At 42.5% G+C, this 13,822-nt stretch overlaps 1 protein-coding gene across 2 annotated transcripts in view; it reads left to right on the top strand.

Annotated features, from left to right (window-relative positions):
• The first annotated feature begins 1,085 nt into the window (after positions 1 to 1,085).
• Positions 1,086 to 13,822, top strand: part of LOC126106401 (uncharacterized) — a 294,375-nt gene continuing 281,638 nt past the window's right edge. For both annotated transcript variants that reach the window (XM_049912671.1, XM_049912669.1), the window contains exon 1: positions 1,086 to 1,208. The gene's annotated coding sequence lies outside the window, so the exon portion shown is untranslated. The remainder of the gene's footprint in view (positions 1,209 to 13,822) is intronic.

Genomic DNA, 13,822 nt, shown 5'->3' with positions numbered 1-13,822 from the left:
ATGAATGCAACAGTTTCACAGTCGCACAGTTTTCCACGTGCTCTGTCAAAACATACGTTTTTAACGTTTTCAAATTTTTCCGTGTGTAGACCGTGAAATCCTGCTTATGTCCAAGCAAATCTGAACATGTCCTGGAATTTTGGAGAGCGAAGTTGATTATGTGTGTGTGCCTGAACTTTGATAATTGACACACCATCACGTAAACAATACTACTCTATGCAGCTTCGCAAAATCATAGAATCTTTTCACAATGCATTTCACTTGCCGAAAACCAAACACATCTAACGGTTGCACAAGAGGTGTACAACCTGGAGGAATGGTAATCACGTCTACTCCCACACTAAAATTGTAAAATGCCTGATCCTTCTGTTCTGTATAGGCTGTATAAAAAATTAAGCTTTGCCCTGGAAGGAAGACTTGAACCAAGGATCTCTGGTTCCGTAGCTGCTCACGCTAACCACGGAACCACGGCGCTCCTTAGCTCACACTGTCCTTGATGTTGCATATCTTGCGCATGGACTACTCAGTTTGTATATTTTGCTTATTTTTTTCATAGTTCCACACAACTTCTTCCTGTTTTCTCGATTGATTTGTGTTCAGTTTTTCAAGGCCTATCCACTGTGCCAACTTATAACTAAATCTGAGGGGGGTGCGATGGGGAGGTTCCCTTGTAAGATAAGTCGTAGGGTCAGTATTGACTCAAGTGTTCCAACATTTCTACGGAATCCAAACTGATCTTCCCTGAGGTCGGCTTCTACCAGTTTTTCCATTCGTCTGTAAAGAATTCGCGTTAGTATTTTGCAGCTGTGACCAATCTTCTTAATTATAATAAAAACTATAAATGTGATTTTCTTCAGTTGTTGTATAGCATTCCGAGAACGCAGCATCCCTTAGGCACCCTATACGAGACGAGTGGGCAGGGGCCCACACGGTCTCCCCTGGTTAGAGCACTAGAAGCTGTGAGCGCACGCCGCGTCGGTACACAGGAAGAACCGCAGTGGTTGCGGCTGCCCGGACCTTGCACTTCTGACGCGCAGCAGCTGATCCCACGCAATGTGGGGGCCATCTAGCTGTTGGCAGTCCGGAGTCGGCAGTGGGCGAGCGCGCAGAGCTGACACACACCTGTCCCTCCCACAGGGCAGCGCGGGGCAGCACCACTTCACCTAGCAGGCGCCAACAGCTCTCGGACGAGTTCCTCTCAACGAAAGGTCAGTCTCACCCTAAAGTTACGGCCGACTACTGTCAGACCAATCGCTGCTAGATGAGCGAAATGCTGTTGTCGGTCCGGACGACTGACACTGCTGGAGAGTAAACACTGGCAGCTCAGCTACCTGGAAACAGGTTTTAGGGCAGTGTGTGTTCGACAGTCGGTAAGTAAATTGAACATAATGACAAATTGTGGTGTGCGTACTGTAAGACCTTCGGTGCACACACCATCAGATTATTTGACTTGTCGCTCTAACAAAGTAGGCGAGTGTCAGCAATATGTCTCGTGGTCTTATCGTGGCGTGTTTATCTTCTGCCGTTAGGTCAGACGAAAGAAATGCCACTTGCACGCTTAGAGTAGCAGATTGACGGTGGCCAACTTTAAACAGAACTTGATTAATTTCCACACACATTTATTAAAATAATAAAAAGCATAGACATTACGTAAGTTGATTCTGGATGTTGTTTACAATTGAAAATCTGAAGTTCCTTTGGTCTTTGTACGTTAATCGTATTCTCACATATATCTCGGATACTTGACAAAAGTGTCTATTCCTTTATCTTCATGGCTATGTACAGGAATATGGTAATCTTATTAGGCGCAGACTGAAACTTGACTATAGACTGGTACAGACAAATGTAGAACTCGTACAGACTGGTACAGACTAATGCAGACTGGTACAGACTGATGCAGACAAATGCAGACTAATGCAGACAAATGCAGACTGACTAATCGGAGGTCTGTACACTCATTATAATACCTCACGTGTTCATGTATCACTGCACGAGTGTGATCCGTGAGGAGAAAAGGTTCTACATTAGCAGCAATCTCCTAGGCTGCATTACATATTAATACCTGGATCGGCGGAGGCAGAATTTGGTCCGTCTCTAAGGCAGCGCCATCTCGTAGTGCAGAGACAGACGAGCGCTGCGCCTGCACTGTTGTGCTTAGCGGGGCGCGCTCTAGTGGGAAAGTTGTGTACGCGCTGACTACGCGGAACTATGTATACAACACAAATAAACAAACTACAGTAAATTGATAAAAATTTGCATGGATAATAACTACCAGTAATCGCCGCTATCCTGATTATTTACGCAATCCAACTCCCACGTAGAAAGCATCATATCTCCGGAATTACACTGAGGTGATAAAAGTAGTGAGATAGCGTTATTTACATACACAGACGGCTGTAGTATCGCGTAGACATGGTGTAAAAGGGCAGTGCATTGTCACAGCTGCCAACTGTACTCAGGTTATTCAAGCAAAAAGGTTTCCGTCATCATTATGACCGCACCACACGAGCGGAATTAACAGATTATGAAACCTGAGTGCTAGTTGGACATAGACGCATGGGACATTCCATTTCGGGATTCGTAGTGGAATTCAATATTCCGAGACCCACGGTGTCAAGAGCGTGCCGAGAATACGACATTTAATGCATTGTCTCTCCCCATGGACAATGCAGTGGCCGACAGCCTTCATTTAACGACCTAGAGCAGCAGAGGTTGCGTAGAGTTGTCGTGCTAACAGTGTAAAGTTCTTTTAAAAAAATGAAAATAACTTTATGATCTGTGGAATAAGTACTGAACTCGAATTGTTGTGTTGCGTGTTGTAAGTACAAGTGGTGTGTGTCTTTTGTGTTATTGTTAGCAAAGCTTAGGGAAATGCAACTCCCAATACCAATAAAGAAATACAGTCAATGCAAAATACATTCAGCCTCTTAGGCACTGAATCATCTCGGCCTGTTCAAAACTGATAACTTTGGTACCTGTGCACCTAACAAATAAATTAAATTGTCTTACCTCCAGAGCAGAGCAGCAATGGTGGAATGCGATGTATTCTGGTCTCTCTTAAAAATGTATGTATAAATGCTAGCCACAGGTTGAGCAGTGTGCAATGCTGACCGTAACACTTTGAAATGCACATGAAATTCTTTTGGCTGATAAAGGAGAACATTTAAGAAAATCCAACTTCTTTAAAAAATATACGACCCGGACAGGGAGGCGGGGCACTGATTGTGGTGAATTACTAAAACTGAGTTTTTTTAGCAAAATTTTATTGCAAGTTAAGTTTGACTTTTCAAAAACATCTGACAGTTTAAATTACATTACTCACAATTGATTCACAAACAATGAGATTTAAACAGCAAGTATTATCTAGTTTCACTAATCCAACATAATGAAAATCATCAAATTACATATAGCTCTGTCAAAAAATATTAAAAACATTACAAAAGTGAAAAAAACTAACTAGCCCTTTTATCAAAACGTTTTACATACATTCTGGAGTTACTCGACCATTAAAATTATCAGCCAACTCATCTATACTAATGTGCTGGCAGAAACAGAAATCATAATTATTTAACATCTTTACCTTGCTTGCATGAAGACTTCAGCTTCCAAGTTAAACAATAATGACATATCTAAATTAATCTAGCACGCGGTGGCTTCATACAGCACACCAAAAAAACTGCCCACTCCATCGTCTTTCCCTCACAGCCAGCTACTTACTCCAATACTATCTCAGACCAGAAGCAGTATCTTTGGCTCTGTGGTCATGCACAGTCAGCGATACGCATTATAGAGCCTATCAGAGACATTCATTTTGTAGCATACTAGTTCCATTTTCATTTATTAATATTCTTATCTTATTCAGGTGCCACACACAAGGGTGCCCCAGTAGACTCCTTTCACAACTCTCCAGCGGGGTTTAACAAATTTGAATGAATCATGATATGGTTATAATATGAGTTAATTGTCTTGTGAACAAGGTTACTGAAAAATAAATCATGTAAAGCAGAATGAGTATTCAATCCTATACATCAAAATAATGGCATAGGATTAGGCAAGGGAAAGGAAGAGTCATGGCTGAATCCTATGAGCATGTTGAATTGACTGCATCATAAAGTCCATTTCTTTTTTTTTTGTGCAGGTTCAACAATCAATACGAATTGCATTCACGTACCAAGACTTCTGAACTCCATATTATTTTCCTCAGTCATGTACCGAGATACAAGAGGTACTCGGCAACAAATGACCAACAACCATAGTTGGCGATTAACATAACGTCAGTAATGTGATGACGAGTATCATCACTGCTCTTCATAGTAGAGATTCTTCTGAGAACCAAACGACATATACAGTAGTAAATTTTTCCAATACCATGAGAAGGGGTAAGAGACTGGGTAACTGAGTGCATGAGAAGGTAGCAAAGATTAGGTAGTGGAACATGAACATTTCTACCTACGTCAACATTGAATATTCTATCTGATCAGAAAAAGTTCGGTATCCTATTGAAATTACAGACTGGATGAAGCAAAAACGCTTTACATCAGTGTGAATAGGCAAAATTAAAAGTGAACTCTGAATAAGACATCAATAAGTGTGGCATCAGGCTGCCAATCAGACATAGAATAACCAAGCATTACAGAGAACATAACTGGTTCATAACATTATACTGTGGTTCTTAGTGGCCTTGTATATGTAATATTGAGACATAATTACTTAAGAAAACCTAACAATAAAATAAAGAACTGAATGGCTCCAGGTGGCCTTGCACTTGGAATACATACAAATCTTAATAACTAAAACAATTGTATAGAAAATATTAATCAGAGGCACCAAGTAGCTTTCTTACAGACATAAATGCTGATCTTAGTAGCTATAAACTGTTTGGGGCTGCAAGTGGCCTAATAAATGAAATACATGCAAATCTTAATATCTAAAACAATTGAATAGAAAATATCAATCAGAGGCTGCAAGTGGCCTTTTTACATACATAAATGCAGGACTTAATAGCAAAATGTGACAGAAAATATCTTTCTGGCTCAAGGTGGCCTAGCTTTACATAGCATAAACATCAAAGCTGAGAAACTATCATAAAATATAATTAACTATAACTTTATATGGCACTCAGAGGCCTATTCATAATTCATAATGAGATTACGTAACTCGACATGGCTTTTGCAAGAAGAAAGTGCCTAAATAGCAGTATTATATGAAAGTACGGCTCTGTATGGCCTGTATGAATACATATTAGACAAATAGAATCATAGAATCAAAATATGGTATCAGGTGAGTAACTATCTATTAAATGACCTATATCTCTAACAATGTGAATATCTACAGGGAAGGGTATGGGAATGGTTGATAAGGGCAGTGCACTTCATCTGCAAAGAAAATGATTAACAGCCAATTGTCATTCATCTTGAGTCAAGAACTGCTATGGTCAAACAAAAGAAAAAATGTGATTATAGTATATGCAAGCATAAAGACAGGAGTACTAAGTGTAATACAGCTAGGGAAATTAAACATATCACAGTAAATCTTGAGATAAATATGCAAAGATGCGAATGAATTGCGGAAATAGTGGAACCTGGAAATGTAATTATCAACCTAGAAATGTGATTATTAGCCTGAAAACAAAAAGAAGGCGGTCATGCATGCTAACATAAGAAGGCAATGTCATATACAATAAGGAATGGTGAAAAAAAATTTAGGTGTCAAAGCTTCTGTGGCACTCTCCCACAATTATTTGGCACAAGGTAAGACAGATTTTCGTAGGAAGGACACAAAATACATGCTAGCATCATATAATATCATTTTAGAAAAATCATAAATATATATGTCAATATAATCCTCTTTATTGGAGTGTAGCTCAGGGCATGAACTCTCATTAAACATCAATATTCCCTCATTACTCTAAAAAATTGGTGCAGCACATGGTATGAACACTCAGTAAATAATCTAACAATACTCTTATACCTAACACAAAATGCAGAAAAAATATCCTTAATCCTAAATCTTTATAGGCAATTTACCTATTGTACCTAGTACACCAATAGAAAAATGGTTATAAAAGCCTGCCAGGAAACAGTGTGAGAAGTGTCGATGGTGTTTAATATTCCATATAAGTTGCTTATGTCGTGCTTTCTATGTACTGCATTTTCTGCACTTCCATGTGCTTCTATTTATGAGCTTAATGACTCGTTTGGATACAATGAGACTTTGGTACATTGATTCTGCATATATACAAAATGGATGAGTATATGCAATGGACATGTGTTACTGGGTACACTGATTTCTTAAATCTACATATGCGAAAGCAAGTAAACTAGTGACATCATCAAGTACAAGAGATATACAGCAAATTAGAGCACAAGACTGGGCATAAATGAAGCATGGCAACATTGTAAATTACAAAGAGTGACAAATCTAACATAAAATTTAATGATAATTCATCAGACAATAGCATAAATGTCAGTAGTAATATTATATAGCATAGGGCGTGCAATAATGGCAAAGTGGAGTAGCATGACATCATAAAGAAAGGAACATCTCATGGTATCGGTAAAGACAAAATAGCATCAGAAATAAATGAACATAATATATATAGACGCTCTATACAAAAAGGACACAAATTATTACTATACAAAAATGTTTGAGTTGCAGTTTGCATCGATAAGACCACCGAAGAGATGTGATCCACTGGACACATGTCAAAATAAATGGTATCTCTTTCAGCTGTTGTTTTCATGCACATATGTATGAAAACAGAAAAATGTGCAATGCCTAAGCTTACGGTTCTCCTTGCTGGGCACGTCGCCACCAAACAAAATGCTGAATAATCAAGGAATCGTGGAAACAAGGTACCATTAGAATTTGTATAATCTTAGGAAGTGTGCCAAGTAAAAGTCTGGGGTGTTTCATACGTATGTGGACTCGCATGTAGAACTAAAATAAGCATAAATTGAGATTTACTGGTAACGCAAGACAAATGACAAGTATCATATTTCCTGAAAGGCAGCAAAAATATTATGCAAGGCTGAAAAATGTTAAAAAAATATAGGTATAGCAGTACTGTGATGTCTTCAGAATGTAAGACGTCGAAGTGAAGAAATAATCTAGGTCGTCAAAATTGGTGTATATCTGTACCATAAATAAACTAGCTGGTTACATAGAAATTTGGTAGAATAAATGCCGTAAAATTTCCTTTTTAAATTCTTCTACTGAAATAAGCGTGCGTATAGTTTCGTTCATAATCGCTGCCGTATCCTTGGCGCCAAAACTTAACTTATTGGCATTTTAGTAGTTTCTCATTATTGCTATACGATGGAAATGGAAATTCAATACGTATCATTCAAGTGTTACAGAGCTACAATAGACGTAAAAAAATAGACAAATTCAGTGTATCAGTGTCAAAATCGTGTGTGACGTCGTAGTCCAGGAAATCAAAAAGGTGTAAAAAGTAACTTTTATGATGGCAGAATCTGCTATGTTGTATTTACGTAGCGCAATATAATTGATCCAGCTCTGTTTGGCATAATATTTTGAGATGAATGTAGATGTGCTTAGTTTTGGAAATCGATGTTTTCAAATAAATATGCTTGACAGTTTGGTGCTGACGGTATCCAGCTCTAGTGATTTTATTGTGGACTGATTTGCTGTTGGTGATTTGGCGGTTAATCTCATAGGGTCTAGGCAGTGCTGTTAAATCAGAGGGGCACAGCGAGGAAAAGGAAACAGCTTTGATATCGGTGGGCTTGATATATGCGGAGAAGAGTTTTGTTTTGGTCGGCGTAGCGCTACATTGCTTTGAAGTAAGCTGTGGCGGCCGCTGCTGGTTTCAAGGACTGCCTTGCCTATTGCAGATATCATACTTTGTCTGGACGTTGCTTCTATGCTTTCAATAGGCTGTACTTGAACTTGACCTTGAATAATTTGTAACATTGGAGGAATCTCAGTGTTATCATAGATGTTTTCGGTTTGTGTAGGATGAGTGTGTGGGGTCGCCATAACGGAATCTGTGTGTTTGCTTGTATTAAATAAACGGTGAATTGAATATAAAATATATTCTTCCCCTTGCATAGTCTGTTGCGAAAATAATTTGGAACTGTTTTCGGCTTTATCCTGACGGGCTGTCTTGTTAGATAGTACTGACTGGTCTTAGTTAATAAAATCTTTTTCACACCAAATGACACCTGCGTATATTCTGGTCTTCCGAATACGCCTCCCAAAACGCCGCTTCCGTGGCCTAGGCTTTTCTGTACTGGTGCTGAAAGTATTACTCTAAGCGGTTTCACAAATCTTATCTGAAATAGAACAATCGTTACTTGACAGTTTAAGGTCATCTGTGCCAGAAGATATTTTTTTTTTATGAAAGTTGCTGCCAGTTGTAGTTTTCTAACGTAACCAGAACGAATGTGCTGTTCGTTTGAAGTGGGTTGTTGAAATAAATTCGAACTGTTGTGACCATCATTCCTACGGGCTGTGACATCAGATTGAGCTGGCTTATCGCCGATAGTAAAACTGTTTGCTCAAAATAACATCTGCATCCGTGCATGAAATTCTGAATGTGACTTCCACGAAGTTGCTGTGTCTTATTTTCTGTAGTAGCGTTCTGACTGTAGGATGTCATGATTATACGTAGCTGCTTTGAAAGAGATAAACGGAATGGTGATATAATGCGTGGTTTCATAGGAATCCGTAGCAATAGTAGACCGAACGGAAGTGTTGTTGTTAGAAAAATTTTGCTTCCGAGAATGGACTGCTAAGTATTTCAGTGGCCTGTGACGGGTATACGTAGTTTGATTTTGCGCAGTATTAGCTGCACAATTCAAAGATTCGGGCTAAGGGAAATCGTCTTGTTCTTCAAAAAATTTAGCGTTGTGACGCAATGACAATCTAAAATTTATGGTATGTGTGGTGTCACCGCCAGACACCACACTTGCTAGGTGGTAGCCTTTAAATCGGCCGCGATCCGGTAGTATACGTCGGACACGCGTGTCGCCACTGTCAGTGATTGCAGACCGAGCGCTGCCACACGGCAGGTCTAGAGAGACTTCCTAGCACTCGCCCCAGTTGTACAGCCGACTTTGCTAGCGATGCTACACTGATAACTACGCTCTCATTTGCCGAGACGATAGTTAGCATAGCCTTCAGCTACGTCAGTTGCTACGACCTAGCAAGGCGCCATTATTGAGATTGTAAAACATGTACCGTCAAGAGCGATGTACACCAATTATGGATTAAAGTTAAGTATTCCAGCAGCAACGTACATTATTGGCTATATTAATTACATTGTCCTGTTCCAGACCTCACGCCAGTTTGCGTGAGCTTAAATGCGTGCCTTTCGGCTTCCTCCAAACTCCGTGAATTGGCTCCTGCCAATTCACAACAGTATGCGTCACGGACGGAAACAAACTGTTCTGTGTTGAGACTGAATGTGGTGTCTGATGTTTGATTGTTCGCGTCATTAATCTGAGGGAAATAAAAGTTATTTGTTGAAGATTGATTTTGCTGTATGGATGTGGTTTGCAAATTGATCGGTGGGAAATAGCATTCATCAGCACAAAGGTTGACTAAAGCAGAAGTGTTTGCACACAATGAGGCGGAAAGCAGTGGTGTGAACGGGAAGGTTTGCATGACACAAGGCGCCGTTGTGTGTGCCATTTTTCGGTTGACAGACAACGTCTTTACTGTCAGTGTTATCATGCTTTAAATGGGGCTTGTTAATTGTTTCAGACTGCGTGCGCGTCTCAACAGAGCGGTCACGCGCGTCACTCCAGACGGTATTGCTGTTGGTATCAATGTAATGTAATGAAATTTCTGACGTGAGAAAGCTTTGTTATCAGATTTGGTAGGCACAATGGGTTCGTTGATGTTTCCAGAGATCATCAAGCTACTGTTGCTGACGGTAGCGTTGGAGGAAAAACTGACAATGTTGCTTAATAGAGGTCATGGTTAATTCCTCAGTAAAAAATTGCTCTGTGTTGTCGGAATTTTCAATAGAATGTGGGGTTGTGACGTGGCAACGTCTGCAACGGAATCTATACAAGCGTCAACATGGATTTTAAGACGTGCATCCAAGCGAGTGTCTTGTTGACCTATTCTTCCATTAGCTGATTGTTATTTCATCTGTAAGCTACTTGCATATTTCACTATATTGATGTCTTAAAGCAGGGCTTCCCAACCTTTTCAGCTGGCGGATCCCTTCTTCAGTCGAAAAACCATGTCGGACCCCTAGTCAGTCAAGAGCACAGTAACTTTAAATTTCAGAGCGAAACCCATGGGAACTGAAAGCTTCTTAATGCAAGCGCCATGTTTCCAATGACTCCCTACACCCCCCCCCCCCCCTCCGCCGTATCAATAGTCTTGGGTTTAGAGATGAATGAAAACAACTTGAAATTAACGATACAATTTGAATTCCCACTGTATGCAGACACTTGCTAATTGACATTTCACACGTTGGAGCTGCCTTTCTCCAAGAGCAATCAACGTCATGTCCAAACTGTTCGCTGTTGACAAGCTGCCGCTTGTAGTCTGTCCACTTCCACTGTTTGGCTACTGTCGTGTAAGGAGCATGCATACACTCCTGGAAATTGAAATAAGAACACCGTGAATTCATTGTCCCAGGAAGGGGAAACTTTATTGACACATTCCTGGGGTCAGATACATCACATGATCACACTGACATAGACACAGGCAACAGAGCATGCACAATGTCGGCACTAGTACAGTGTATATCCACCTTTCGCAGCAATGCAGGCTGCTATTCTCCCATGGAGACGATCGTAGAGATGCTGGATGTAGTCCTGTGGAACGGCTTGCCATGCCATTTCCACCTGGCGCCTCAGTTGGACCAGCGTTCGTGCTGGACGTGCAGACCGCGTGAGACGACGCTTCATCCAGTCCCAAACATGCTCAATGGGGGACAGATCCGGAGATCTTGCTGGCCAGGGTAGTTGACTTACACCTTCTAGAGCACGTTGGGTGGCACGGGATACATGCGGACGTGCATTGTCCTGTTGGAACAGCAAGTTCCCTTGCCGGTCTAGGAATGGTAGAACGATGGGTTCGATGACGGTTTAGATGTACCGTGCACTATTCAGTGTCCCCTCGACGATCACCAGTGGTGTACGGCCAGTGTAGGAGATCGCTCCCCACACCATGATGCCGGGTGTTGGCCCTGTGTGCCTCGGTCGTATGCAGTCCTGATTGTGGCGCTCACCTGCACGGCGCCAAACTCGCATACGACCATCATTGGCACCAAGGCAGAAGCGACTCTCATCGCTGAAGACGACACTCCATTCGTCCCTCCATTCACGCCTGTCGCGACACCACTGGAGGCGGGCTGCACGATGTTGGGGCGTGAGCGGAAGACGGCCTAACGGTGTGCGGACCGTAGCCCAGCTTCATGGAGACGGTTGCGAATGGTCCTCGCCGATACCCCAGGAGCAACAGTGTCCCTAATTTGCTGGGAAGTGGCGGTGCGGTCCCCTACGGCACTGCGTAGGATCCTACGGTCTTGGCGTGCATCCGTGCGTCGCTGCGGTCCGGTCCCAGGTCGACGGGCACGTGCACCTTCCGCCGACCACTGGCGACAACATCGATGTACTGTGGAGACCTCACGCCCCACGTGTTGAGCAATTCGGCGGTACGTCCACCCGGCCTCCCGCATGCCCACTATACGCCCTCGCTCAAAGTCCGTCAACTGCACATACGGTTCACGTCCACGCTGTCGCGGCATGCTACCAGTGTTAAAGACTGCGATGGAGCTCCGTATGCCACGGCAAACTGGCTGACACTGACGGCGGCGGTGCACAAATGCTGCGCAGCTAGCGCCATTCGACGGCCAACACCGCGGTTCCTGGTGTGTCCGCTGTGCCGTGCGTGTGATCATTGCTTGTACAGCCCTCTCGCAGTGTCCGGAGCAAGTATGGTGGGTCTGACACACCGGTGTCAATGTGTTCTTTTTTCCATTTCCAGGAGTGTATTTCGTAACAGTCGTTTGTGTGTGTGTGGTTTTTCGTGAAATCCGAAGAAAAATGTTCAAATGTAACTAAGTCTATGGAACTTAACTGCTCAGGTCATCAGTCCCTAGTCTTACGCACTATTAACCTAAGTTTAACTTCCGCTAAGGACAAAACACACACACACACAAACACACACAAAAGCCCGAGGGAGGACTCGAACCTCCGGCGGGAGCGGCCGCGCAATCCACGACGACGTGGCGCCTTAGACTGCGAGCCCATTCTGCGCGGCTGTGAAGAAAGAGGCAGACCCACGATTCGGGATACACACATACACACCACGAAAGAAGAGAGGCCAAGGAATTGCCTTTAAAGGACTATTGTGACATCTGTTGGGCAATGTGCGGGAATACATTCACCCAGTTTACATGCGTTTCCAAAATCGGCTTTCGTAAACCGATGTCCCACTTTCGCTTTTGGTAGGTCAAGTAAACACTTCAAAATCGATTCTGGAAATCTGCTTTCATAAAGCCGTTTTCCAGTTCCACAATCGATTTTCGTGCCAATGTAAACAGCTCGGAAAGTCTAGTTATTTTTACGTCTTTGCGTATCTAAGAACGGCAGCTGTCAGTCCATAGCCGGCAGCTAGCAGGCGGCGTTGCAACAGTGTACTGTCAATTGGCAGCTGGTAACTGGCAGGCAGTGTGGCAACAGTTTAGTAGCCACAGCTGACAACTTCAACTACTACTTGGACACTATATCGTGGCAGTCAGCCTCGACTGTAAACGAACTAGCAAAACGAACACTCTCTTATATCAATACAGGGTGTTACAAAAAGGTACGGCCAAACTTTCAGGAAACATTCCTCACACAGAAATAAAGAAAAGATGTTATGTGGACATGTGTCCGGAAACGCTTAATTTCCATGTTAGAGCTCATTTTAGTTTCGTCAGTATGTACTGTACTTCCTCGATTCACCGCCAGTTGGGCCAATTGAAGGAAGGTAATGTTGACTTCGGTGCAAAGTGTTGACATGCGACTCATTGCTCTACAGTACTAGCATCAAGCACATCAGTACGTAGCATCAACAGGTTAATGTTCATCAGGGACGTGGTTTTGCAGTCAGTGCAATGTTTACAAATGCGGAGTTGGCAGATGCCCATTTGATGTTTGGATTAGCACGGGGCAATAGCCGTGGCGCGGTACGTTTGTATCGAGACAGATTTCCAGAACCAAGGTGTTCCGACAGGAAGACGTTCGAAGCAATTGATCGGCGTCTTAGGGGGCACGGACCATTCCAGCCTATGACTCGCTACTAGGAAAGACCTAGAACGACGAGGACACCTGCAATGGACGAGGCAATTCTTCGTGCAGTCAGAGAAGTTGCTACTGTACAAGATAACGTTGACCACGTCACTGTATGGAGAGTGCTACGGGAGAACCAGTTGTTTCCGTACCATGCACAGCGTGTGCAGGATCAGCAGCTGATTGGCCTCCACAGGTACACTTCTGCAAATGGTTTATCCAACAATGTGTCAATCCCCATTTCAGTGCAAATGTTCTCTTTACGGATGAGGCTTCATTCCAACGTAATCAAATTGTAAATTTTCACAATCAACATGTGTGGGCTGACGAGAATCCACACGTAATTGTGCAATCACGTCATCAACACAGATTTTCTGTGAACGTTTGGGCAGGCATTGTTGGTGATGTCTCGATTGGGCCCCATGTTCTTCCACCTGCTCTCAATGGAGCACGTTATCATGATATCATATGGGATACTCTGCCTGTGCTGCTAGAACATGTGCCTTTACAAGTACGACACAACATGTGGTTCATGCACGATGGAGCTCCTGCATATTTCA

This window comes from Schistocerca cancellata, chromosome 10 (genome assembly GCF_023864275.1).
Source record: "Schistocerca cancellata isolate TAMUIC-IGC-003103 chromosome 10, iqSchCanc2.1, whole genome shotgun sequence".
Classification (NCBI taxonomy): Eukaryota; Metazoa; Arthropoda; class Insecta; order Orthoptera; family Acrididae; genus Schistocerca; species Schistocerca cancellata.
Note: the sequence above shows the minus strand (reverse complement) of the source record. Positions and strands in the feature narration are given on the sequence as shown.